The sequence below is a fragment of the Rhinatrema bivittatum genome, chromosome 3, assembly GCF_901001135.1.
Source record: "Rhinatrema bivittatum chromosome 3, aRhiBiv1.1, whole genome shotgun sequence".
NCBI classification, from domain to species: Eukaryota; Metazoa; Chordata; class Amphibia; order Gymnophiona; family Rhinatrematidae; genus Rhinatrema; species Rhinatrema bivittatum.
In genome coordinates this window covers 595,537,077-595,561,889 of record NC_042617.1, presented here as the reverse complement: position 1 = coordinate 595,561,889, position 24,813 = coordinate 595,537,077, and the positions used below count along the sequence as shown (strand labels likewise).

Here is a 24,813-nt window from a genome sequence, read left to right as displayed (position 1 = left end):
CCCTATCCCACACATCCTTCACCCCTCCCACAGAACACATTACCCCCTATTAACCACCCAACCCACCCAGCGCAGATCCTTCCTCCTCCCTATCCTCGTCTCCCCTTTCACTCAGCTCCTCGGTCTCACCACCCTCTTCATCATGCTTATGAATGCTCAGTCCCTATCCAAGAAAACTGTCATACTGTCTGATCTACTAGATGACCATAAGCCAGACATGTGTGCTGTCACTGAAACCTGGCTCAAGGACTCTGATATTGTCCTCCTCAATCAGCTCCCTTCTGACACCTATGATTTTTTCTCCATCCCAAGACCGAAGAAACGAGGTGGTGGTCTCCTCCTCGCTGCTAAAAAGCACATGAATCTCAAACCTGTAAAAATCATCACACCACACAAATTAGAGATTGGGCTATTCAAATCTCAGAATCTCCAGGTCTGCCTAGTATATGCCCCTCCTAGCATTCTCGAACACAACCCCTCCCCCCTTATAGAGTTCATCTCCAACAACATTAACAGCGATGCCCCTGCCATTATCCTGGGGGATTTCAACCTCCATGTTGATGCCACCCTCCGCTCCACCTCATATGAAGCCATCCTCAGCACACTCGAAGCCATCGGCTTTACCCAAGTTATCACCTCCCCCACGCACAAAGCAGGGCACACCCTGGACCTCCTCTTTGTCAACTCCAGCATTAGCCTACCCTCTAAACCACACTGTACCCCTGTTCCATGGTCCGATCACGCTATTGTCAAAACATCCAAATCCCCCTCCACCACATCTTTTGCCTACAGAAAATCCTGCCCCAGTGAGGACCTCACTTCAGCCTTTGCCAGCTCTTCTCTGAAACTCAACTGCTCGACTCCAAACACAGCCCTAGACTCTTGGAGCCACATCACCTTAGATATTGCAAACAAACTGTGCCCTATCACCACACATAAAACTAAACTATCTGCAAAAAAACAAAACCCATGGTACTCCCCAGACCTCAAACTAATGAAACATGAGCTCAGGCAGAAAGAACGCACAGAAAGAACCTAGCTTGAGGGACTCTCTACCTGGGTAACAACAAGCTAGGTTGAGAGAACCTTGCCCAAATCTCATCTTGGAGTGAGTTTCCTCACTCCGAAGGCCAGCACATCTTCACAAGAGACCACTGTTCTGTTCGGACATCTCACGTTGAATGTCAAAGTGGCCCCTATCCCCCTACACTAATACTTAACCCTCACCTCGAGTTACTAGGTGGGCCTCCCATAGGGATACAAATACCTGTCTAGGGAGGAGGCACTATAGCAATGTGCTCTCTCTCTCCCTCCCTCTCTCTCTCTCTCTCTCTCTCTCTCTCTCACTCACTCATTCACCGTGATATATACTGGCAATGTAGCCCAAATTGGGCTAATAGTGCAACTTGCAATAAGAGCTTTTTGCATAGCTGAAATCGCAATTTGCGATACTGGAAAATGAGGTCCTAAAACCAAAAAATATATATCTCAGGTGTTACTTTTTTATTAGACTAACAATATATTTCTTGACTAGCTTTTGAATGCTAATACTCTCTTCTTCAGAATTTGAAAGAACAAACAATGACATTACCAGAAACATAAAGTAATGTGATTATGATGAATGAACCAGAAAAGGAATTCCAATGACAGGACGAAGGAGACATCAAAGGATAATTTAATACAATCCGAGAAAGCAAGACTTTAGAATGTAAAATGATTAGATGCTTTGGAATTGACAAAAAAAGGTAAAATTATACTGCCTGTCACTTTCTGATCATCCATCAAAAACCCCTCACCCCTTTTTTCCCTTTCCCCTTCACTCTCTGGTTTATTGATGAGCTTCTTATGTGGAACAGTTTCAAAATAATTATTGAAATACAAGTGTAACCCTAGATCTTTCCTATCCCTCTTTCCCTGCTTTTCCAGATATCCTTCTCTGCTCTCCTTGTTTCTGAGATCCCCTGAAAGTGCTGAATGATACATTTTTGCCTTTAATTTTCATCCACCTCTTTTGAAAACCATAGTGGTCTCCTTTTCCTCTTATTTATTTAACATAAAGATTTCTTATCTTTACACGATTCCTTTTAGTTTTACTTTTCTGAAAAATTGTCCCAACCTCTGAATGCTTTTCAAAGGTGCTCTACCATCTTAATAAAACCAGTGCTTTTTCAGGACACTTATCAAGCCCATTCCTGCAGGTCAAAAGCAAAAATTGAGTTTTTGAGAATTTCCTAGCCCATTTGTAGATACAATTATGCATGTAATGCCCCTACACACAACATTTTCAAAATGTTACCCTTGGGGTGAGGATGGCGGGGGGGGGCTATTCCTGGGATCAGAGTTGGAGTGGGCCAAGAATATATGCAGATACTTCTGCACTTTCAAAAATAAATGCATACTTTCAACCACCTGCTGAAACTAGAAGCTGTTCTGATTTAATCTTGGGCTCAAGAGCAGATAAGCAGCAATCAGAAGATTCCTTCCATTTCATCAATGGAACAACTATTCCAAACTGATTAACCAAAAAACAGAAAGCTTATAAATGAAAGACATTTTGAGACTGCAGTAAACAGACATATAATGAATAGATAATTCCTGCATAAAAGATGTAGGTGATTTAAAAAATTCTAGGTTTAAAATTAAAATCACAAACATATATAGAGATCCAGATATATGTAAAAACAATAAATAAAAAAGCAAACAAAAAACAGAGGAAAGAGAGAAATAGGCAAAGAAAAAAGGGGATAATTAGTAATTATAATATAAAATAAGCTTATATAAGCAAAATAATCTTACTTCTAGCTCTTCTTTGTCACTGAACTCACACCACAAAAGAAGATAAATCCTCTAATCTCCTTTACCCTTTTTATCTACAGCTACCTCACTGACCAATAAATCAACACAAACTGGGCTGGGATATTTATTAAATTTGGCTGCCAACCAAAACCTTTTAGGAGCCAGGGAAATTATTTTGTAACTTTTCTATTTGCTTACTTTATCTTTTTTTTATCATTATTTATTTATTTTATTTATTTATTTAAAAGTATTTCTATACCATTTTTACAAATAAAATGTTATCAAAACGGTTCACAAGGATAATAATAAAATAAAATAAAATTTAAAAAAAATGTATTATCGCCTAAAAGAGACTAGGCAATGTACAAATAAAATCATACATAAAATGCTGATTATACATAACATAAATCTATCAACAAAAGGCATGGACAAATAAGGGCTGAATAGAAAATGCCTGAAATGATGCCATAACTTAATAAAAGGCCTGCTTAAACAACCATGTTTTAATAGCATTTTGAAAGTTTTTAGACTGCTAGGCAAAATTCCTTTGGAAAGGTGTTCCATGTAACAGGGGCAGCAACAGAGAAAGCACAGTCCCTAGTGTTTCACAATCTGGCATGGGTTGGTGAGGGTACGTCAAGGAGGCCCCTTTGCGAGGAATGGAGTTGTTGTGTGGGGCAATACAGATCTAACAATGCATTGCACCATGTGGTGAGAATCTGAAATCAGTTTATAGGTAATGACTTCAACTTTATACTTAATTCGTTCAGTAATAGTAGCGAATGTAATTCTATCAGAACATGTGAAATGTGATCACGTCTTTTTGCTGCTGGAAATGAGACAAGCAGCTGCATTGAGCAATAATTGCAAGGGTTTTAAAGTTACTGCAGGTAAACCTAAAAGAATAGAGTTACAGTAGTCAACAGAAGGGAGAATGGATGCTTAAACTACAGTCCAAAAATCGGACTTTTCCAAAAGGTGTTTGAGTCAACACAGGACTTGAAGTTTAAAGAAATCAGACTTTATGATATTTTCTGACATGGGGGGGGGGGGGCGCGAAAGGATAGCAAAGGATCAATTAGCACGCCGAGGTTACGTATACAAGCGTTAAGTGAAAACGAAGTGTTTTCAATGGCAATTGAGGATTGAGAAATCTTGGAATGGGTGCATTGAATAAAACACATTAGGGTAAATTTTACCCCCCCCCCCCCCCACTGCGTGTAATATCCGAGGGTTGCATGAGCGCTGGGCCTTATGCACACCGTGCACATTTTAGAAGGGGCCTGGTCACATTCGTAACCCCCATTATTCGCACCGGGCCTCACAAAAGGGGTGGGGAAGGGTGGACCAGGGGGCGGGGTGAGGCGGAGCTGGAGGTGGTAAGTACAGTGGCCATTTGACACTCTGTCAGGGGATCACTCGCCGGCAGCCTGTTGGTGTGCACAACTTACACCAGGTCAGGAGCATGCACATGTTATAAAATACGTGTGATCATGGGCTTGCGCTGGGTCCCGCGTGCGTGCTTCTTTAAAAATCTACCCCATTGTGTTTTATAGATGTTCAGGGATAGTTTATTTAAAACTTACTAACTAAACTTAAAGTAGATAAGGCCATGGGGCTGGATGGGATAAATCCGAAGTGTCCTGGCATCTCCACTGGCTGACCTTTTGAATGCTTCTTTAGACTCCTGAGTAGTTCTGGAGGACTGGAAAAAGTGGATGTGGTTCCTATTCATAAAAAGTGGAAATAAGGAGGAGGCTGGGAACTACAGGACAATTTGTCTGATCTTGTGGTGAGCAAACTAATGGAATTGCTGCTAAAATATAGGATAGTGCAATTTTGGAATCCAATGGTTTTACCAGTGACAAGTCTTATGAGACGAATCTGATCAGTTTCTTTGATTGGGTGACCAGAGAGTGGGATCAAGGGGAGCACTAGATGTAGTGTTCTTGGATTTTAGCAAGGCCTTTGACATGGTTCCACATAGATTTATAAAATGTGCGTCCTTGGTATGGATCCTAGAGTGACTGAGTTAGAAACTAGATGAGTGGGAGGCAACAAAGAGCAATGGTAAATGGAGTTTTCTCTGAGGAGGGGGTTGATACTAGCGGTGTACCTCAGGGATTGGTCCTTGGACTGGTTCTTTTCAACATTTTTCTGAGCGATATAATGGAAGGGTTGTCAGGAAAGGTTTGTCTTTTTGCTGATGATATCAAAACCTGCAACAGGGTGGACAGCCAGGAAGGAGTGGAAAATATGAGGAGGGATCTAGCAAAGCTTGAGAAATGGTCTAAGGTCTGGCAGATAAGATTTAATGCTAAAAAATACAGAGTAATGCATTCAAGATGCAAAACCCCATGAGGTACAGTATGGGAGGTGAATTTCTTCTGAACACAAAAGAAGAGCAGGATCTGAGAATAAGGTCTTAAGGTGGACAAACAGGTGGATAAAGTGATGGTAAAAACTTGGCTGCAAAGGAGATGAATAGTCAGCAGAACAAGGGAGGTGATATTGCCCTTGTATAGGTCCCTGGTGAGACCTATACAAGGGCGAAGAGAGAATTTGAAATGAAGTTGGCCGTAGAGGCAAAAACTCATAATAAAAACTTTTAAAAATATATCCAAAGCAAGAAACCTGTGAGGGAATCAGTTGGACCATTAGATGAAAGAGGGGTTAAAGGGGCTCTTAGGGAAAATAAGGCCATTGCAGAAAGACTAAGTGAATTCTTTAGAGATGTGAATCGTGTGATCGATCGTCTTAACGATCGATTTTGGCAGGGGGGGGGAGGGAATCGGATCGTCGCGGTTTTGTTTTTTTAAATATCGTGTAAATCGTAAATCGGGGGAGGGTGGGAAAACCAGCACACTAAAACAAACCTAAAACCCACCCCGACCCTTTAAAATAAATCCCCCACCCTCCCGAACCCCCCCAAAATGTCTTAAATTACCTGGGGTCCAGTGGGAGGTCCCGGTGTGATCTTCCACTCTCGGGCCACGGGTGTGTTGATAGAAATTGCGTCGGCGCTACCTTTGCCCTGCAGGGCAAAGGTAGCGCCGGCGCCATTTTGGTTCCTGTCCCCCGACGTCACGAGCGTAGGAGATCGCTCCTGGACCCCCGCTGGACCCCCTGGGATTTTTGGCCAGCTTGGGGGGGCCTCCTGACCCCCACAAGACTTGCCAAAAGTCCAGCGGGGGTCCGGGAACGACCTCCTGCACTCGAATCGTGTTGCCGCATTGCAAAATGGCGCCGGCCGTATGGCCGTATGGCCGGCGCCATTTTGCAATACAGCAACACGATTCGAGTGCAGGAGGTCGTTCCCGGACCCCCGCTGGACTTTTGGCAAGTCTTGTGGGGGTCAGGAGGCCCCCCCAAGCTGGCCAAAAATCCCAGGGGGTCCAGCGGGGGTCCGGGAGCGATCTCCTACGCTCGTGACGTCGGGGGACAGGAACCAAAATGGCGCCGGCGCAATTTCTATCAACACACCCATGGCCCGAGAGTGGAAGATCACACCGGGACCTCCCACTGGACCCCAGGTAATTTAAGACATTTTGGGGGGGTTCGGGAGGGTGGGGGATTTATTTTAAAGGGTCGGGGTGGGTTTTAGGGTTGTTTTAGTGTGCCGGTTTTCCCGTCCTCCCCCTTCCCCCGATTTACGATTTTTGATGATAAATCGGAGGAATTCCTAGTGTATATCACCTCTAACGATTTTTGATGATTTAACATATATCGGACGATATTTTAAATCGTCAAAAAACGATTCACATCCCTAGAATTCTTTGCCTCCGTGTTTACTAATGAGGATGGTGGGGAGATACCAGTTCTGAAGATCGTTTTCAGGGGTGATGAGTCAGACGAACTGAACGAAATCACTGTGAACCTGGAAGATGAAGTAGGCCAGATTGACAAACTAAAGAGTAGCAAATCACCTGGACCGGATAGTATGCATCCTAGGGTTCTGAAGGAACTCAAAAATGAAATTTCTGATCTATTAGTTAAAATTTGTAACCTATCATTAAAATCGTCCATTGTACCTGAAGACTAGAGGGTGGCCAATGTAACCCCAATATTTAAAAAAGTCTCCGGGGTGATCCGGGTAACTATAGACCAGTGAGCCTGACTTCAGTCCCGGGAAAAATAGTGGAAACTATTCTCAAGATCAAAATCATAGAGCATATAGAAAGACATGATTTAATGGGACACAGTCAACATGGATTTACCCAAGGGAAGTCTTGCCTAACAAATCTGCTTCATTTTTTTGAAGGCGTTAATAAACACGTGGATAAAGTTGAACCAGTAGATGTGGTGTATTTGGATTTTCAGAAGGCATTTGACAAAGTCCCTCATGAGAGGCATCTACGAAAACTAAAAAGTCATGGGATAGGAGGCGATGTCCTTTCGTGGATTACAAACTGGTTAAAAGACAGGAAACAAAGAGTAGGATTAAATGGTCAATTTTCTCAGTGGAAAAGGGTAAACAGTGGAGTGCCTCAGGGATCTGTACTTGGACCGGTGCTTTTCAATATATATATATAAATGATCCGGAAAAGAATATGATGAGTGAGGTTATCAAATTTGTGGATGATACAAAATTATTCAGAGTAGTTAAATCACAAGCAGACTGTGATACATTACAAGAGGACCTTGCAAGACTGGAAGATTGGGCATCCAAATGGCAGATGAAATTTAATGTGGACAAGTGCAAGGTGTTGCATATAGGGAAAAATAACCCTTGCTGTAGTTACACGATGTTAGGTTCCATATTAGAAGCTACCTCCCAGGAAAAAGATCTAGGCATCATAGTGGATAATACTTTAAAATCGTCGGCTCAGTGTGCTGCAGCAGTCAAAAAAGCAAATAGAATGTTAAGAATTATTAGGAAGGGAATGGTTAATAGAACAGAAAATGTCATAATGCCTCTGTATCACTCTATGGTGAGACCGCAACTTGAATACTGTATACAATTCTGGTCACCGCATCTCAAAAAAGATATAGCTGTGATGGAGAAGGTACAGAGAAGGGCAACCAAAATGATAAAGGGGATGGAACAGTTCCCCTATGAGGAAAGGCTGAAGAGGTTAGGGCTGTTCAGCTTGGAGAAGAGATGGCTGATGGGGGATATGATAGAGGTCTTTAAGATCATGAGAGGTCTTGAACGAGTAGATGTGACTCGGTTATTTACACTTTCGAATAATAGAAGGACTAGGGGGCATTCCATGAAGTTAGCAAGTAGCACATTTAAGACTAATCGGAGAAAATTATTTTTCACTCAACGCACAATAAAGCTCTGGAATTTGTTGCCAGAGGATGTGGTTAGTGCAGTTAGTGTAGCTGGGTTAAAAAAAGGTTTGGATAAGTTCTTGGAGGAGAAGTCCATTAATGGCTATTAATCAATTTTACTTAGAGGTAGATTTTCAAACTATGCGAATAGGCCTACTTTTGCTGGCGCATCAGGCGCAAGCAAAAGTACGCTGGATTTTAGTAGATACGCGCGGAGCCGCGCGTATCTACTAAAATCCTGGATCGGCGCACGCAAGGCTATCAATTCTGTATAGCCGGCACACGCCGAGCCGCGCAGCCTACCCCCGTTCCCTCCAAGGCCGCTCCGAAATCGGAGCGGCCTTGGAGGGAACTTCCTTTTGTCCTCCCCTCACCTTCCCCTCCCTTCCCCTACCTAACCCACCAACCCGGCCCTGTCTAAGCCCCCCCCTTACCTTTGTCGGGGGATTTACGCCTCCTGGAGGGAGGTGTAAATCCCCGCGCGTCAGCGGGCCTCCTGTGCGCCGGGACACGACCTGGGGGCGGGTACGGAGGGCGCGGCCACGCCCCCGGACCGCCCCGGGCCGTAGCCACGCCCCCGTACCCGTCCCCAAAACGCTGCCGACACGCCCCCGAAACGCCGCGACGACCGGGCCCGCCCCTGACACGCCCCCGACATGCCCCCCTCGGAGAACCCCGGGACTTACGCGAGTCCCGGGGCTCTGCGCGCGCCGGTAGGCCTATGTAAAATAGGCGCACCGGCGAGCAGGGCTCTTAAAATCCGCCCCTTAGGGAATAGCCACTGCTATTAATTGCATCAGTAGCATGGGATCTTCTTAGTGTTTGAGTTATTTATTTATTTATTTATTTATTTATTTATTTGAGGTTTCTTATATACCGATAGCCGTTTGCACATCGTATCGGTTTACATACAACTAATAACTTATGGGCAAAGCCCCTTACAAAGAACAGTAGAACAATGTGGAAACAAATATACAGGAGATATAATTGTAATAAATAGATCTATACAATAAAAATACAAGAGATATATATGTATGTGTGAGTAGGGAGTATAGGAGTTACTTAGGGAACTATATTCATGAAGATATCTTAAGGAGAACACTTAAGCTGGAGGGGTCATAATACTATCAATACAATAACTCTGAAACTATAACACATTGTAGGTAGAAGGTGTAATTGCCAGGTTCTTGTGGCCTAGTTTTGGCTTCTGTTGGAAACAGGATGCTGGGCTTGATGGACCCTTGGTCTGACCCATCATGGCAATTTCTTATGTTCTTATTTTCTTAATACTGTGTGCAATTCTGGAGACCGTACCTACAAAAGGATATAAAAACAGGATGGAGTCAGTCCAGAGGGTGGCTACTAAATTGGTCAGTGGTCTTCATTCTGAGGCATATGGGGATAGACCTAAAGATTAAAACATGTACACCCTGGAGGAGAGGCAAGATAGGGGAGATATAATAGAGACATTGAAATATCTCAAAGGTTTCCATGCACCAGAGGTGAGCCTTTTTCAATGGAAAGGAGGCTCTAGAACGAGGGGTCATGAGATGAGATTGAAAGGGGGTAGGCTTTTTTGACTGGGTAACCAAGGAATTGGATCAAGGAAGAGCACTCAATGTCATCTACTTGGATTTCAGCAAAGCTTTTGATACGGTTCCGCACAGGAGACTGGTGAATAAAACAAGTAGCTTAGGAGTGAGTGCCGAGGTGGTGACCTGGATTGCAAATTGGTTGACGGACACAAGACAATGTGTGATGGTAAATGGAACTTTCTCTGAAGAGAGAGCGGTGTTAAGCGGAGTGCCGCAAGGATTGGTGTTGGGACTGGTCCTGTTCAATATCTTTGTGAGCGACATTGCGGACGGGATAGAAGGTAAGGTTTGTCTTTTTGCGGATGACACTAAGATCTGCAACAGAGTGGACACGCCGGAAGGAGTGAAGAGAATGAGACGGGATTTAAGGAAACTGAAAGAGTGGTCGAAGATATGGCAGCTGAGATTCAATGCCAAGAAGTGCAAAGTCATGCATATGGGGAGTGGATATCCGAATGAACTGTATTCGATGGGGGGGGGGGGGGGGGGAAGGCTGATGTGCACGGAGCAGGAGAGGGACCTTGGGGTGATAGTGTCAAATGATATGAAGTCTGCGAAACAATGCGACAAGGCGATAGCAAAAGCCAGAAGAATGCTGGGCTGCATAGAGAGAGGAATATCGAGTAAGAAAAGGGAAGTGATTATCCCCTTGTACAGGTGCTTGGTGAGGCCTCACCTGGAGTACTGTGTTCAGTTCTGGAGACCGTATCTACAAAGAGACAAAGACAAGATGGGAGCGGTACAGAGAAGGGCGACCAGGAAGGTGGAGGATCTTCATCGGATGACATACGAGGAGAGATTGAAGAATCTAAATATGTACACCCTGGAGGAAAGGAGGAGCAGGGGTGATATGATTCAGACTTTCAGATACTTGAAAAACTTTAATGATCCAAAGACAACGACAAACCTTTTCCGTCGGAAAAAAATCAGCAGAACCAGAGGTCAAGAGCTGAGGCTCCAGGGAGGAAGACTCAGAACCAATGTCAGGAAGTATTTCTTCACGGAAAGGGTGGTGGATGCCTGGAATGCCCTTCCGGAGGAAGTGGTGAAGTCTAAAACTGTGAAGGACTTCAAAGGGGCATGGGATAAACACTGTGGATCCATCAAGTCTAGTGGGCATAAATAAAGAGGAGACAGCAAAACACTGCACGGAGCGGCAGTAGCCACAGAGGCATTCACGGAGCGGGATGCCAGTGGCCAGTAGTTGGTGTTCCACCTTCAGGCAGCAAAACACTGCACGGAGCGGCAGTAGCCACAGAGGCATTCACGGAGCGGGATGCCAGTGGCCAGTGGTTGGTGTTCCGCCTTCACGGAGGGCTGCCATCTCCAAAAAAAAACAACAAAAAACAAACAAACAAAGCAGGGGTGGGTAAGAGTATGGAGCAGGGGTGTGGCCTGCTTGTTGCGGCGGTTGCTACCCCTGATTGAGCTGGATGTTCACTGGGATGCGGATACGGCGCTGCTCTCTGCATGGTGGAGGGGTGGAAGGGAGTTGGGGCCGGAGGGTGCTGGAAGCCAATAGTGATGGGTGGGAGGGAGAAAAAGGGTGGGGAAAAAAATGGATAAACTGCATGGCTTGCTGGGCAGACTGGATGGGCCGTTTGGTCTTCTGCTGCCGTCATTTCTATGTTTCTATGTTTCTATGCTCAGGAGTAATATTAGGAAATATTTCTTTACAGAGAGGATGGTGGATGCATGGAACAGCCTTCCAGCCTTCCATGCATCCACCATCCTCTCTGTAAAGAAATATTTCCTAATATTACTCCTGAGCCTACCCCCTTTCAATCTCATCTCATGACCCCTCGTTCTAGAGCCTCCTTTCCATTGAAAAAGGCTCACCTCCTGTGCATGGAAACCTTTGAGATATTTGAATGTCTCTATTATATCTCCCCTATCTTTGATACAAATCAAATCAACCCGAGTTGATTTGATTTGTATCAAGAAAGTCGGTATATAAAAGCCTTTAATAAATAAATAAATAAATAAATAAATAAATAAATAAATAAATAAATCTTGCCTCTCCTCCAGGGTGTACATGTTTTAATCTTTAGGTCTATCCCCATATGCCTCAGAATGAAGACCACTGACCAATTTAGTAGCCACCCTCTGGACCGACTCCATCCTGTTTTTATATCCTTTTGTAGGTAAGGTCTCCAGAATTGCACACAGTATTAAGAACATAAGAACATAAGAAATTGCCATGCTGGGTCAGACCAAGGGTCCATCAAGCCCAGCATCCTGTTTCCAACAGAAGCCAAAACCAGGCCACAAGAACTTGGCAATTACCCAAACACTAAGAAGATCCCATGCTACTGATGCAATTAATAGCAGTGGCTATTCCCTAAGTAAAATTGATTAATAGCCATTAATGGACTTCTCCTTCAAGAAGTTATCCAAACCTTTTTTGAACCCAGCTACACTAACAGATTCTGAATTTAAGAAAGCATGGGATACATACAGGGGATCTTTAAGGTAGTGACAAGAATTATAATGCTAAATTAATTGGACGCATTGGCAGACTGGATGGGCCCTATGGTCTTTTTCTGCTATCATGTTCTATGTTTTGTGCCTACTTTTTTTTGGCTTGGAGGTATTGCATTTACTTTTCTCTTTTTGGGGGTTTATCTTTTTCTATTTTGCTGAGGTGTTATTTTATATTTTGCTCTTTTATTTCTTTAATTTTACTCTCCTTGTCTCATTCCTTCCTCCGGCTTCTATTCCTCCCCTCCTCTCCAGTCATTCTCACCCCTTCCCCTCTCATGTCACTATCTTCCTCTCTATCCCACTTTTTCCCTTCCTTCATCCTTCCCCTTCCAGCTTCTTTCCTTTCTCCAGCCACTCTCACCCCTACCAGATGCTCTCCTATATATCCCAACTTCTGCCTTCTCTCCAGTCACTCTTTCTACACTCTTCAGCTTTTTTACTCCACATTTATGTGGCATAGTGACAAGGCGCAAGTCTGGACTGTCGCATCTCCACTTGGGTGCAAGTCCATGCCTCAGGAGTGGTGGTGGCATTTATCCTCAAGCTTAGGTCAGCCACAGAAGCAGGGGCAGTATCTTTTTTTGGGCCTTGCTAGCACTGGGACAATTAGTACCAGGGATAGTTCTATAATGAGGCAGGGTGAGGTAACCACTTTAGGCAGAAACTGGAGAGATGAGGCTGGCAAGCAGTCAGGCAGACAGGAATGCAGCAACTCACACTACAGGAAGCTGTAGTCAACCCGTTCCTGAGGCAGTGATCTGTTGCATGGCTAAGGTTTAAATACCTGGTCATGTGATGTCATCATCCTGTGGTGGGAGAAACAGTTCCCACCATGGGGCCTAGAAAGGCAGGCGTGCATGGTGCACATGTGCTTAGGGGGAAGCGCTTGAAGGAGGATGGCAGCGATAGCCCCGTTGGAAGGTAGACTGCATCGTTGCTGGTGTCAGATGACTGTGCTGGCTTGCAGGGGCAGACCACAAGCTAGCAAATAAGAACATAAGAAATTGCCATGCTGGGTCAGACCAAGGGTCCATCAAGCCCAGCATCCTGTTTCCAACAGAGGCCAAAACCAGGCCACAAGAACCTGGCAATTACCCAAACACTAAGAAGATCCCATGCTACTGATGCAATTAATAGCAGTGGCTATTCCCTAAGAAAAATTGATTAATAGCCATTAATGGACTTCTCCTCCAAGAACTTATCCAAACCGTTTTTGAACCCAGCTCCACTAACTGCACTAACCACATCCTCTGGCAACAAATTCCAGAGCTTTATTGTGCGTTGAGTGAAAAAGAATTTTCTCCGATTAGTCTTAAATGTGCTACTTGCTAACTTCATGGAATGCCCCCTAGTCCTTCTATTATTCGAAAGTGAAAATAACCGAGTCACATCTACTCGTTCAAGACCTCTCATGATCTTAAACACCTCTATCATATCCCCCCTCAGCCGTCTCTTCTCCAAGCTGAACAGCCCTAATCTCTTCAGCCTATCCTCACAGGGAAGCTGTTCCATCCCCTTTATCATTTTGGTTGCCCTTCTCTATACCTTCTCCATCGCAACTATATCTTTTTTGAGATGCGGCGACCAGAATTGTATACAGTATTCAAGGTGTGGTCTCACCATGGAGCGATATAGAGGCATTATGACATTTTCCGTTCTATTAACCATTCCCTTCCTAATAATTCCTAACATTCTGTTTGCTTTTTTGACTGCCGCAGCACACTGAGCTGACGATTTTAAAGTATTATCCACTATGATGCCAAGATCTTTTTCCTGGGTGGTAGCTCCTAATATGGAACCTAACATCGTGTAACTACAGCAACGGTTATTTTTCCCTATATGCAACACCTTGCACTTGTCCACATTAAATTTCATCTGCCATTTGGATGCCCAATCTTCAAGTCTTGCAAGGTCCTCCTGCAATGTATCACAGTCTGCTTGTGATTTAACTACTGTGAATAATTTTGTATCATCTGCAAATTTGATAACCTCACTCGTCGTATTCCTTTCCAGATCATTTATATATATATTGAAAAGCACCGGTCCAAGTACAGATCCCTGAGGCACTACCCCTCTTAAGCCCCCTCTTCGAGGTCTGAGGCTTTGGTTAGGAGGGGGATTTTCAGTGGAACTCTTTTACAAGGAGAGGTGCTTTGAGGTTGCTGGCAGGCTTCCAAGAATTCTCCTCTGGTCTGTAGTTTTTCCATGCGATGAGGTATTCTAGTTTGATCCACCAAATGTGTAAGTTCGAGATTTCTTGTACCTCATATTGTGTGTCTTCTTCTGAAGTTATGTCCGTAGCTGTGGAAGGCTTCCTGGTAGGCCAGGAAAGGATCAGCAATTTTAACAGTGAGACGTGTAACACATTATGGATTCTCAGTGCGATGGGAATCTTTATCTGGTAGATCACAGGTCCCACTTGTGGTTGAATGGGGTAGGGTTCGATGAACCAAGATGCTAGATGGAGCAAGGGGACATGAATGTGTAAATGTTGCCTGCCTAGCCACATGAGATCACCCAGTTTGAATTGTGGTGCTGGTTGATGTCGGGCGTACTCATATTTTTTGGCCTGGGCGGCTGCCTGCAAGATTACTTGGTTGGTGTGCATTCAAAGATCTTTGAGTTTTTTGGCGGTGAGGCAGGCTGCAGGGCACTCCATGGTGAGAGGCAGAGGAAGCAGAACTCGTGGAAGTTTCCCATAGACAATTTGAAAAGGAAAGGAACGGGTGGTACTGCTCACATGGTTGTTATGTAAAAACTCTGCCCAAGTTAACAGAATGGCCCAGTTGTCTTTACTTTTGTTGATGTGAATGTGGTGAAAATGAAAATAAATAAATATTTACCTACCCGTGTGTGTGTGGGAGGGTTCCAATTGGTTCGCTGTTGTGATCTCTGGTGCTATAATGAGGCAAAGAAGAGTTGTTGCCATGATTTTTTTTAAAAAGAAATAAAGGGTTATCAAAGGTGATGGGGAGGGCTAGGACAGGTCCAGGAGTTTGACCGCATTTTTTTGAGGGAGGTGGGGAGGCTGTGGTGGCTTGAGCAGCATTTTCTGCTTTGAAGCCGGGAAGTAGGATACCGAGAGAGGTATTGGGGAGCCAGAACGAGTTGTTGCATGAGCCGCAGATGCTTTGGGGATTCCCTGATGCGTCTACTCACAGTGCCGACAATGCCATGGGAGCTGGGAAACTCCCGCCGGCATGAGAAAGTAAAAAATAAGAGAATGCTGCGAGTGCAGGAGGGGCTGGGGCAGGACAGCAATCAAAGTTGTAACTGCTCCTGTCCTTCTTTTGTGTCAGGTCCCGCTGAGGCCAAAAATACATAATAAAGCACCGTGAGTGAGTGGCTGGCTCAGATTAGTAGCGGTAGCCTTGAGAAAGCTACTGCTGCATATTATATTATCCAGGGAGGCTATACACGCCATTGGGAGCCCTGGGGAAGCTCCCGGTGCACCAGTCACATTGAAGACCCACTGATGTCATCAGCAAGTGCCTTATTAAGTGCCTATAACCCATTTTTTTATATTAAAAATAAAGTTTTAGGACATTTTATTATTTTAAAGTATGGCGATTTTGGTGCTGAAATAGGGCAGAGGTTGTCACATTAGTCTCAACATCTGTAAAGCATCACGGTGAACCCAACACCATTAAAGTAATATAACTCTTTTCAAGACAATAAAATTTAAATTTTGCCAGTAGTGGTCATCTGAGGGAGATTCAGTTACATGAACAAAACTGAGCTTTGGGCTCTATCACAGTTAATTTAAAAGTTGTTTATCCTGTTGGGTACTGTGAACCCCAGGGACTTAAAAGTAGTTAAAAACTTCTCAAAAATTGGTTTTAGTGAATTTGGTCACCTAAAGGAAGATTATAAATTGTAGAAAAACCATTAGTTTCACTAAAAATTTCCCACATTTTGGCTACGGACATTTCCTGTTCACTCGGAGGTGAATTTCCTATTTCTTTTGATTTTATTTTATTTTATTTATTTATTTATTTAGAGCTTTTCTATACTGGCATTCATGTTACAATCATATCGTGCTGATTTACAGGTAACAGGGGGTGCGATAACCTTGAACATTTAACAAGTGTAGATGAAACAAAAGTTACAATGAAACGGTTGCAAGAACTGGGGGAGGAAGGAGACAAGAGTAAGAGTAGCTTTAAAGTAGAAGTTATTTACATTGTGCTGAAAGGTCTCTTAATAGTTCTCTTAATAGTTGTTTTGGTGCCTCAGTTAGACTCGGGGAAGGCTTGTTTGAATAACCAAGTCTTAAGCCTTTTTTTTTTTTTATTCATCAAATATTCATTAATTAACAGACGAAACTTGTCAACAGTAATTACTGAACATGTTATATAATACATTTCTTAATAATCTTAGGAAATTAATTCAAATAGAACACAAAACCATTATAAACTCATGTTCAGCGTCTATAAGGAAAATATTAGAAAAGGTTATTTGAGCGATTCAACATTATACATATATTCCTTTAGGTAAACATGCATGAATCCCTTAATACCTATTTATTTGCCGGGATTACAATATTCTGAAGAAGACTCTCAAGGTGTTCGGGGTCTGAGAACAAATAATCCTTCCCCGAAAGCTTAATTGCACAGCTACAGGGATATTTTAACAAAAAAGAGCCACCTTTTTCCAATACTTCTTTCCTTGAACTTAAACATTTTTTCCTACGAAGCTGGGTACTCCTGACTAAATCAGGATATACCCAGATTCTCTACCCATGGAATGTACTTAATCTATTACGAAAGAAAATACATTTTCCTTATCAGTAATGAAAGCAAATTTTACCAGCAAAGTGCACCTGTTTGTTACTACCATTTCTTCTTGGGATTTTTGAAGTAAATCTGATAGGTTAATTGCATTCTCTTGAGGAGTTATATGATTTTTTTCATCTTTTCCGGCCTCCATCTGAACAAATTCTTGTTTATGTTGTTCCTTCTTCTTTCATATATAAAATGTTCTTTCAATAACAGGAATAACCTGTTCAGGAACCTTTAGAATCTGTGTAACATAAGTTTTAAATAAATCAACTGGATTAATTTGCTTAATAATTGGAAAATTAATTATCCTTAAGTTCAAAACCCGCATGGAATTTTCCAGAATTTCAAATTTTTTATAAAACTCCTCTTCAACTTTAACCTGATTACTCTGAATTTTTTCAATTTTTGTAGTACGTTCTTCTATCCTACAGATTTCCTTCTGCTGGTTTTCTATTTTTTCTGAATTACTTTTCATAGAATTATTTGCTTCCATTACTGCCACAGTTAAATTCGTAATAGAAGTATCTAGCTTAGCAATATAATTCCACAATGTTTCAAGTGTAATATTCGGTGGCCTCATTATCACTGATGTTGGACCCTTAGATTTAACAGTTGTAGCAGTATCTTTCAATTTAACCAGTCTCAAAGTTTCTTCTTTCGGAGTAAAGTCTCAAAGTTTCTTCTTTCGGAGTAAATAATAAGCTAACAGAATCATCAGATCCAGATATTTCAGAGGACACTTCCTTGTCAGGATCGTTAGATATAGAAACTTTTGCTGCTCTCTGATCCAGAACATCTGAGGTTTCTTGAGAAACACCTGGTTCATCTTTGGGAGAAACCCAAATTTTACCAGGTGGAGGGGGTGTTATTGGCACCCCTGGACTCAAAGAGATCTCTTCAACCAAGTGGGGTGCATTCCGCTCCACTTGCACTCCCAGAGCAGTTTCCTCCACAGGGGTAGTCTTAGGGGATTCCAGCCACTCCGTTACACTCCTCTGGCTCATCTCAGTAACCATAGTGCCTGAGGAAGGTTTTAACTTTGCCTTCCTCTTGGTATGGGGCATTACTCACATTGGAAATCTCAAGTGAGCTTTTAGGAGGCAATTCGTAGCAGCAGTGCAATGATTTTAAATAATAACCTTCTCTAATGGGAGATTGATAAGAGCAATCAAAGTATCAGAAAGAGTTACACCTACCTGGGGATGAAGCATTGTAAAATGTCATCAAAGTCCGAAGAGCAAATATAAATGTCCCAGAACTTTCAAATTATCACCAAACAGCTCCAAACGACTCCAAACTAAACCAGGCAAAGCCGGGCGCCCCTTTGGAGCGCGCGGCTTCGGTGCTGCGCTGGCGGCGTCTGTGCCACAGAAAGATCAATTTTAAGATGTCCTTGCGATCCAGGAAATTTAAATCAGCTGGAGCCGCTGCTGTCTTCGGGGCTTGCCTCCAGGCCCAGCCTTGCGTCTGCGTCAGCATCGTCGGTGCAGGACCGCTGTCCACGATCTTGCACAGCTTCCTTCCTCCTAGGCGCGCGGCTGCACCTCTCTGCTGAATTTAAAGGGCCCACGGCCGGATATGCCCTGGGCCCTACCTATGGACTGACTTTCTGAGTTAGCCCTATAAAAGGGCTGTCTTCGTACTACGTCTTTGCCTTGCATCAGAGTTACTTCACTCTGGAGGCTCCTGCCTGCCAGAGCTCCATCAGGTCTTCTTCGTGGAGCTCCTCATTGTTTCTTCTTCTCGTCATGTCAAGTCTTCGTGCCTGAGGTCCTCATCCAGGTGTCCTGGTGTCTCGTCTTGATCTTCCGCTTCCTGATGTCCCAGGTTCCTTGGTGTCTTGCTCCTGTGTCTTCAGCGCTCCTGAGCCTTCTTGTCCTGTCAGGCCTTGCTCCCTCGGATGATGTCTTTCCCAAGCATGGAGTGGCCTGCAGGTGGAATCCATTCCTGTGCTCCTGAGCCGTCATGTCCTGCCAGCCTTTGCGGAGCTCCAGATGACTTATGGCTCCGTCGTCAAAGTTCTGCCTCAGCTGATTCTTCCCTGCGCTTGTCCCGCTCTCCGCGTGGTCCGTGACCAGCCTCCTCGGGCTGTGTAGGGCACGCAGTGGGACAGAGTGGTCCTCGACCAGCCCATTGGGTCCGCCAGTGAAGGTGGGCTGAGTAGGGCGCCCTGAGAAACAGTGCCAATGTCCACCTTCCCAATTCTCGTCTCGTCTGGTCTTCGTCAAGTTCCTCGTCTCTGATGTCATCGCATTGACCCTGGTCCGGGATGCCGTTGCATCGACCCTGGTCCGTGATATCTTCGCATCAGCCTTTGTGTCATGTCTTCAACTACCTTGGTGTCATGTCTTGTTCCAGCCCTCGTCTCTGATGCCGTCCGCATCAGCCTTGGTGTCATGTCTTGAACAACCCTGGTGTCATGTCTTCAACCCTCGTCTGTGATGCCGTTGCATCAAACTTGGTGTCATGTCTTTGTGTCAAGGCCCGTCTGCCCTCGTCCTCAGGCCAGGCCTGCTGCTCCATGCTGATCTAAGCGGCAGGTCCGAAATGGCTCGGAATGATCGGAGGACCATTCAACTTCCAACATCATCTTGTTGTTGGCCTTGGGAGCTTGCAGGCCTGGCAGAGGGTAAGACCATTTGCCATGCTGGAACATGCCGCCAACCCTCTGTTCGGTCCTGGATCCATTTGGGCTCAGGCTGAGGCCCAAGGGCACACTAAAACACCCCCTTTGTAACACAAATTGAGTGGATATGAGTAAATATATGCATGAGAGGTAGAATAAATACATTACTTGCACTAACTTCTTTCATATGGCACAACTTAATTAAAGGATGCACACTGACCAACATCTCCATCTCAGCATTGATACATATTAGGGATGTGAATCGTTTTTTGACGATTTAAAAAAATCGTCAGATATTTTTTAAATTGTCAAAAATCGTTAGAGTTGCGATACAATAGAAATTCCCCCGATTTATCGTGAAAAATCGTAAATCAGGGGAGGGGGGAGGGGGGGAAAACCGGCACACCAAAACAACCCCTAAACCCACCCCGACCCTTTAAAACAAATCCCCCACCCTCCCGAACCCCCCCAAAATGTTTTAAATTACCTGGTGGTCCAGTGGGGGGTCCCGGCACAATCTCCCGCTCTTAGGCCATCGGCGCCATTTTGGCTGCCACTAATATAAATGGCGCCGATGGCCCGATAAAATACCCCCCACCCGACCCTTTAAAATGACCCCCCCCCCCCCCAAAACCTTTTAAAATTACCTGGTGGTCCAGCGGGAGCGCGGGGAGTGATCTCCCACTCTCAGGCCATCGGCTGCGTTAATAAAAATGGCGCCGATGGCCCTTTGCCCTTACCATGTAACAGGGCAAAGGTAGCGCCGACGCCATTTTGAATATTGGCAATACAGTCTGAGTGCAGGAGATCGTTCCCGGACCCCCGATGGACCCCCAGGGACTTTTGGCCAGCTTGGGGGGGCCTCCTGACCCCCATAAGACTTGCCAAAAGTCCAGCGGGGGTCCGGGAGCGACCTCCTGCACTCAGGGCATATTGCCAGTATTCAAAATGGCGCCGGCGCTACCTTTGCCCTCACTATGGATGACCCCTGATGGTCGGCCCCTGTAACATAGTGAGGGCAAAGGTAGCACCATTTTTATTAACGCAGCCGATGGCCTGAAAGCGGGAGATCACTCCCCGCGCTCCCGCTGGACCACCAGGTAATTTTAAAACCTTTTTTGGGGGTTCGGGAGGGTGGGGGAGGGTTTTTTGATTATCGGATCGGGCGCAGCCGATAATCAGAACTCAAATCGGGCTGGGCGATAAAAATTTTAAGATTTGGATCGGAACCGGAACCGAGCAGATTCCGGTTCCGATTCACATCTCTAATACAGATAAGGACTCTAATTATCTTTTTGTTTATTATATCTAGATCATATATCACTAAGCTATCCAGGCACCAATTGCTTACACTGAGCACAGAACATAATTTTTATGAAAGGGAGTTAGTTCTTTGAGTTATTAAAGTTAGAATAGTAGTTGCTGAGGACAGATGTCGGGTTCAAGAGTAAGAAAGGGCTATAGTTGATTCTCTCAAACAGTGCCCCCTAACATCATTCTCAAAACTACAAAAGCAACTCTCCAATCGAGTTTTGTCCCTGTTCTCTGTTCTCAATAAACGAGCCCTAGCCCCATCCCGCAGCAGCTGCTGTGAGGGAGTACATGCTAAGTGCACCAGTAAACCAGAGACTGAGTCTATCACACTAGACACACATACATTTAAAGAGATAATACTTACCTGATTCTATGGTTTAGTTGAAATCTTCTTCTCTGATCCTTTAAAAAAACAAGTGAACACAAAAAATCAATTCTAAATTGAAATCCTAAATTGCTATATGAAGTAGTAGTAGGAAAGGTAAAATATATCTCAGATATACTTATCTAATAGGGATTATTTTCATTGGGAATCAGTTCTCATATCTCACATCTCATTTCTCATGTCTCAAATTTCATATCTCATAGGTTCTCATCGCATATCCCAAATCACTGTGAACCTGGAAAATGTAGTAGGCCAGATTCACAAACTAAAGAGTAGCAAATCACCTGGATTGGATGGTATCTATCCTAGGGTACTGAAGAAACTAAAAAATGAAATTTCTGATCTATTAGTTAAAATTTGTAACCTATTATTAAAATCATCCATTGTATCTGAAGACTGGAGGGTGGCCAACGTAACCCCAATATTTAAAAAGGGCTCCAGGTGTGATCCTGGAAATTATAGACCAGTGAGCCTGACTTCAGTGCTGGCAAAAATAGTGGAAACTATTCTAAAGATCAAAATCGTAGAACATATAGAAAGACATGGTTTAATGGAACACAGTCAACATGGATTTACCCAAGGGAAGTCTTGCCTAACAAATCTGCTTCATTTTTTTGAAGGGGTTAAAGGTGAACCGGTAGATGTAGTGTATTTGGATTTTCAGAAGACGTTTGAGAAAGTCCCTCATGAGAGGCTTCTAAGAAAACTAAAAAGTCATGGGTAGGAGGCGATGTCCTTTCGTGGATTACAAACTGGTTAAAAGGCAGGAAACAGAGAGTAGGATTAAATGGTCAATTTTCTCAGTGGAAAAGGGTAAACAGTGGAGTGCCTCAGGGATCTGTACTTGGACTGGTGCTTTTCAATATATTTATAAATGATCTGGAAAGGAATATGACGAGTGAGGTTATCAAATTTGTGGATGATACAAAATTATTCAGAGTAAAATCACAAGTGGATTGTGAGACATTACAGGAGGACCTTGTGAGATTGGAAGATTGGGCCGTTATGCGTGCCACCTGAGGCAGCCCCAAGCCGCGGCCCTCTCACCTTTTCCGATGGACTCCAGCTGCTGGTTTCTCGTCGCTGGTGGCGGTGGGCCGCCAGCTCTGACCTCGGGTTCCTGCCGGTGCCTCCGGACCTGCCACACTACCCAGTGCTGCCAGCCAAGTTGTCCCTGTTCGTCAGACCTCTCCATGTGTCCCATGGAAATACGCCGCCACCAGCGCTGTGCCCCTTCCTAGGTATGCGCATGCGCATCACTGATTCTTTTAAAGGGCCTGTGGTGGGAACCTGGCCACGGACCCGGATGCCGATGTCAGACCCTTCAGCGTATAAAAGCTCAGGCCTTGCTCCATAGAATTGCCTTTGCAACAGATCTCCTCATATTCCAAGTACTCACTGCTGTTCCTAGAATCGTCTCATCATGTGTTCCTGTCTTCTTGTGGTTCCCGGTTCCTATTCTCCTAGTTCCTGTTTGTCTATGTGTTGGATTGACTCTCTGGACTTGACCTTCAGTACGCCTGACTACTCTTCAGCTTCTCTCCAGCCCTGGACCTCTGCTACGCCTTACACTCTTCAGTTTCTCTCCAGCCTCGGATCTCTGCTACATCTGACCACTCCTGCCTTTTCTGTGCCCTGACCACTGCCTTGCCTGACCATGTCTGTCTTCTCCATACTGTGACTATTGCCTGGATTGACTATACCTGCCTTCTCCATGTCCTGACCCTTGCTTTGCACGATTATGCTACAGACTCTCCTACGTCCAGAGTTCTACATTGCTTGCCACAACTTCCACTCATCACTGGCTCTGAACCTAGCTTGTCAGTGGTGCCTCTCCTCGCCTAACCTCTGGATGTGGACTTTCAAGGCTTCAGCCTTCCTTTGCTCGGGTGCCTGCAGTTCTCTATTTTTCCTTTGGCACCTGAGTCCTTGTACCGAATCCAGTCCAGGATAGAAATACGCCATCTACCGGCTACTGTCTCTGGGCTGAACTGCTATTCACCTTTAGCTACTCTCGAGGCCCACCTAAGTCCTGCCGGCCCTGGCACCCAAAGGCTCAACCTGAGGGGAACGAGGGCTGGTATAGGTGAAGCTCCAGTGGCCTCTAGCTTCAGCCCACTCCACCTGCTGATGGTGGGGACCCATAGGTCCTCACCTACGGGTTGCATCAACCCCACCTCAGCCTAAGGGTCTACCTCCAATGCAACAGGTTGCAAAGGCCATGTACTCGGTGGAGCCATGTGCCCTCCAGGCCATCCCAGACATGGCATCTAAGGTACAAGAACAGCAGCAGTTCCTTGTGGCATTGGCCTCCTCCATGGATCATCTTCACGCCCGGCTTGATGGTCTTACAAATAATTCAGCTCCTCCTCCTCCACAGCTACCTCCATTGATGCCTCGAGCTTTGTTGGCACTTTCAGCGCCTCCACGTTTCAATGGCGACTCCAGACTCTGCAGAGGGTTCATAAACCAATACTATATGCAATTTGCTCTGCAACCTTCCGTCTTCCAGGATGAGTTGACTAAGGTCACATTTATCCTGTCCTGCCTTGAAGGGAAAGTGCTGGCTTGGGCTTCTCCCCTGTGGGAATTCTCGAATTTCTTGTTAAAGAAACTGGCTCAGTTTGTGGCTGTTTTTAGATGGACATTTGATGATCCTGGGCAACATGCCATGGCAAGCACCAGTTTACTACATCTTCGTCAAGGACAAAGAAGTCTATTTGATTATACCATTCGGACTTTGGCTACCGAGCTCGCTTGGCAGGAAGACTGCCTCTGAGCTATCTACCTGAATGGACTCTCTCCACAGCTAAAAGATGAGTTGGCTGCACGGGAGTTCCCTTCCTCTCTGGAAGATCTTATAGATTTGGCAAGTCAAATTGTCTTCAAGAGCATCACCAGGAGAGTTAGATGCCCAAGAAGCCTTTGTGGGTTCGCTCCCGCTCACCACCAGTTACCAACCCTGCATCCTGCAGTGACATTAGAGTGGTCAAAGCGGAAGAACCTATGCAATTGGGTCGCGGGCGGCTGACACCAGAAGCGGAGACAAACTGGCCTGTGTCTGTATTGCGGAGCACCTGGCCACCATCTATAGACTTGCCCTATCCATCCGGGAAACTCCTTGGCCCGAGTTCAGTAGGGGTCCTGAACTTGTGTGCAACCTCTCCGGCCCATCAATTGTCAGTACCAGTCACCTTAATCTGGGACTCCCAGGTCTTCCCAGTTCTTGCTCTGGTAGATTCCTGAGCAGAAGGTAATTTTATCCTTAAAAACCTTGTACAGCTTCTGGGTATAAAAACGCATTCACTTGATACATCTTTGTGCATCGCTTCTATCTATGGAGAGCCACTACCCGGCCGAATCTCCTTGACTACAGAACCTGTCCAGTCACGCACTGGGGCTTTACATCTTGAGGAACTTGAATTACTAGTATTGGATAAGTCCATCCACCCTATAGTACTTGGGCTCCCCTGGCTACAGAAGCATTCTCCCCAATTCAACTGGACTTCATTGCAACTAGTAGAGTGGGGTCCCACTTGCCATGAGTCCTGCCTC

The 24,813-nt window shown here is 44.8% G+C and overlaps 1 long non-coding RNA gene across 1 annotated transcript in view; it reads right to left on the bottom strand.

Moving 5' to 3' along the window:
* The window catches only part of LOC115088448, a 35,267-nt gene extending 32,392 nt beyond the window's left edge, over positions 1-2,875 (bottom strand). Inside the window, exon 1 of the long non-coding RNA XR_003855781.1 lies at positions 2,797-2,875. This is a non-coding gene — a long non-coding RNA (uncharacterized LOC115088448). The remainder of the gene's footprint in view (positions 1-2,796) is intronic.
* Positions 2,876-24,813: the final 21,938 nt, after the last annotated feature.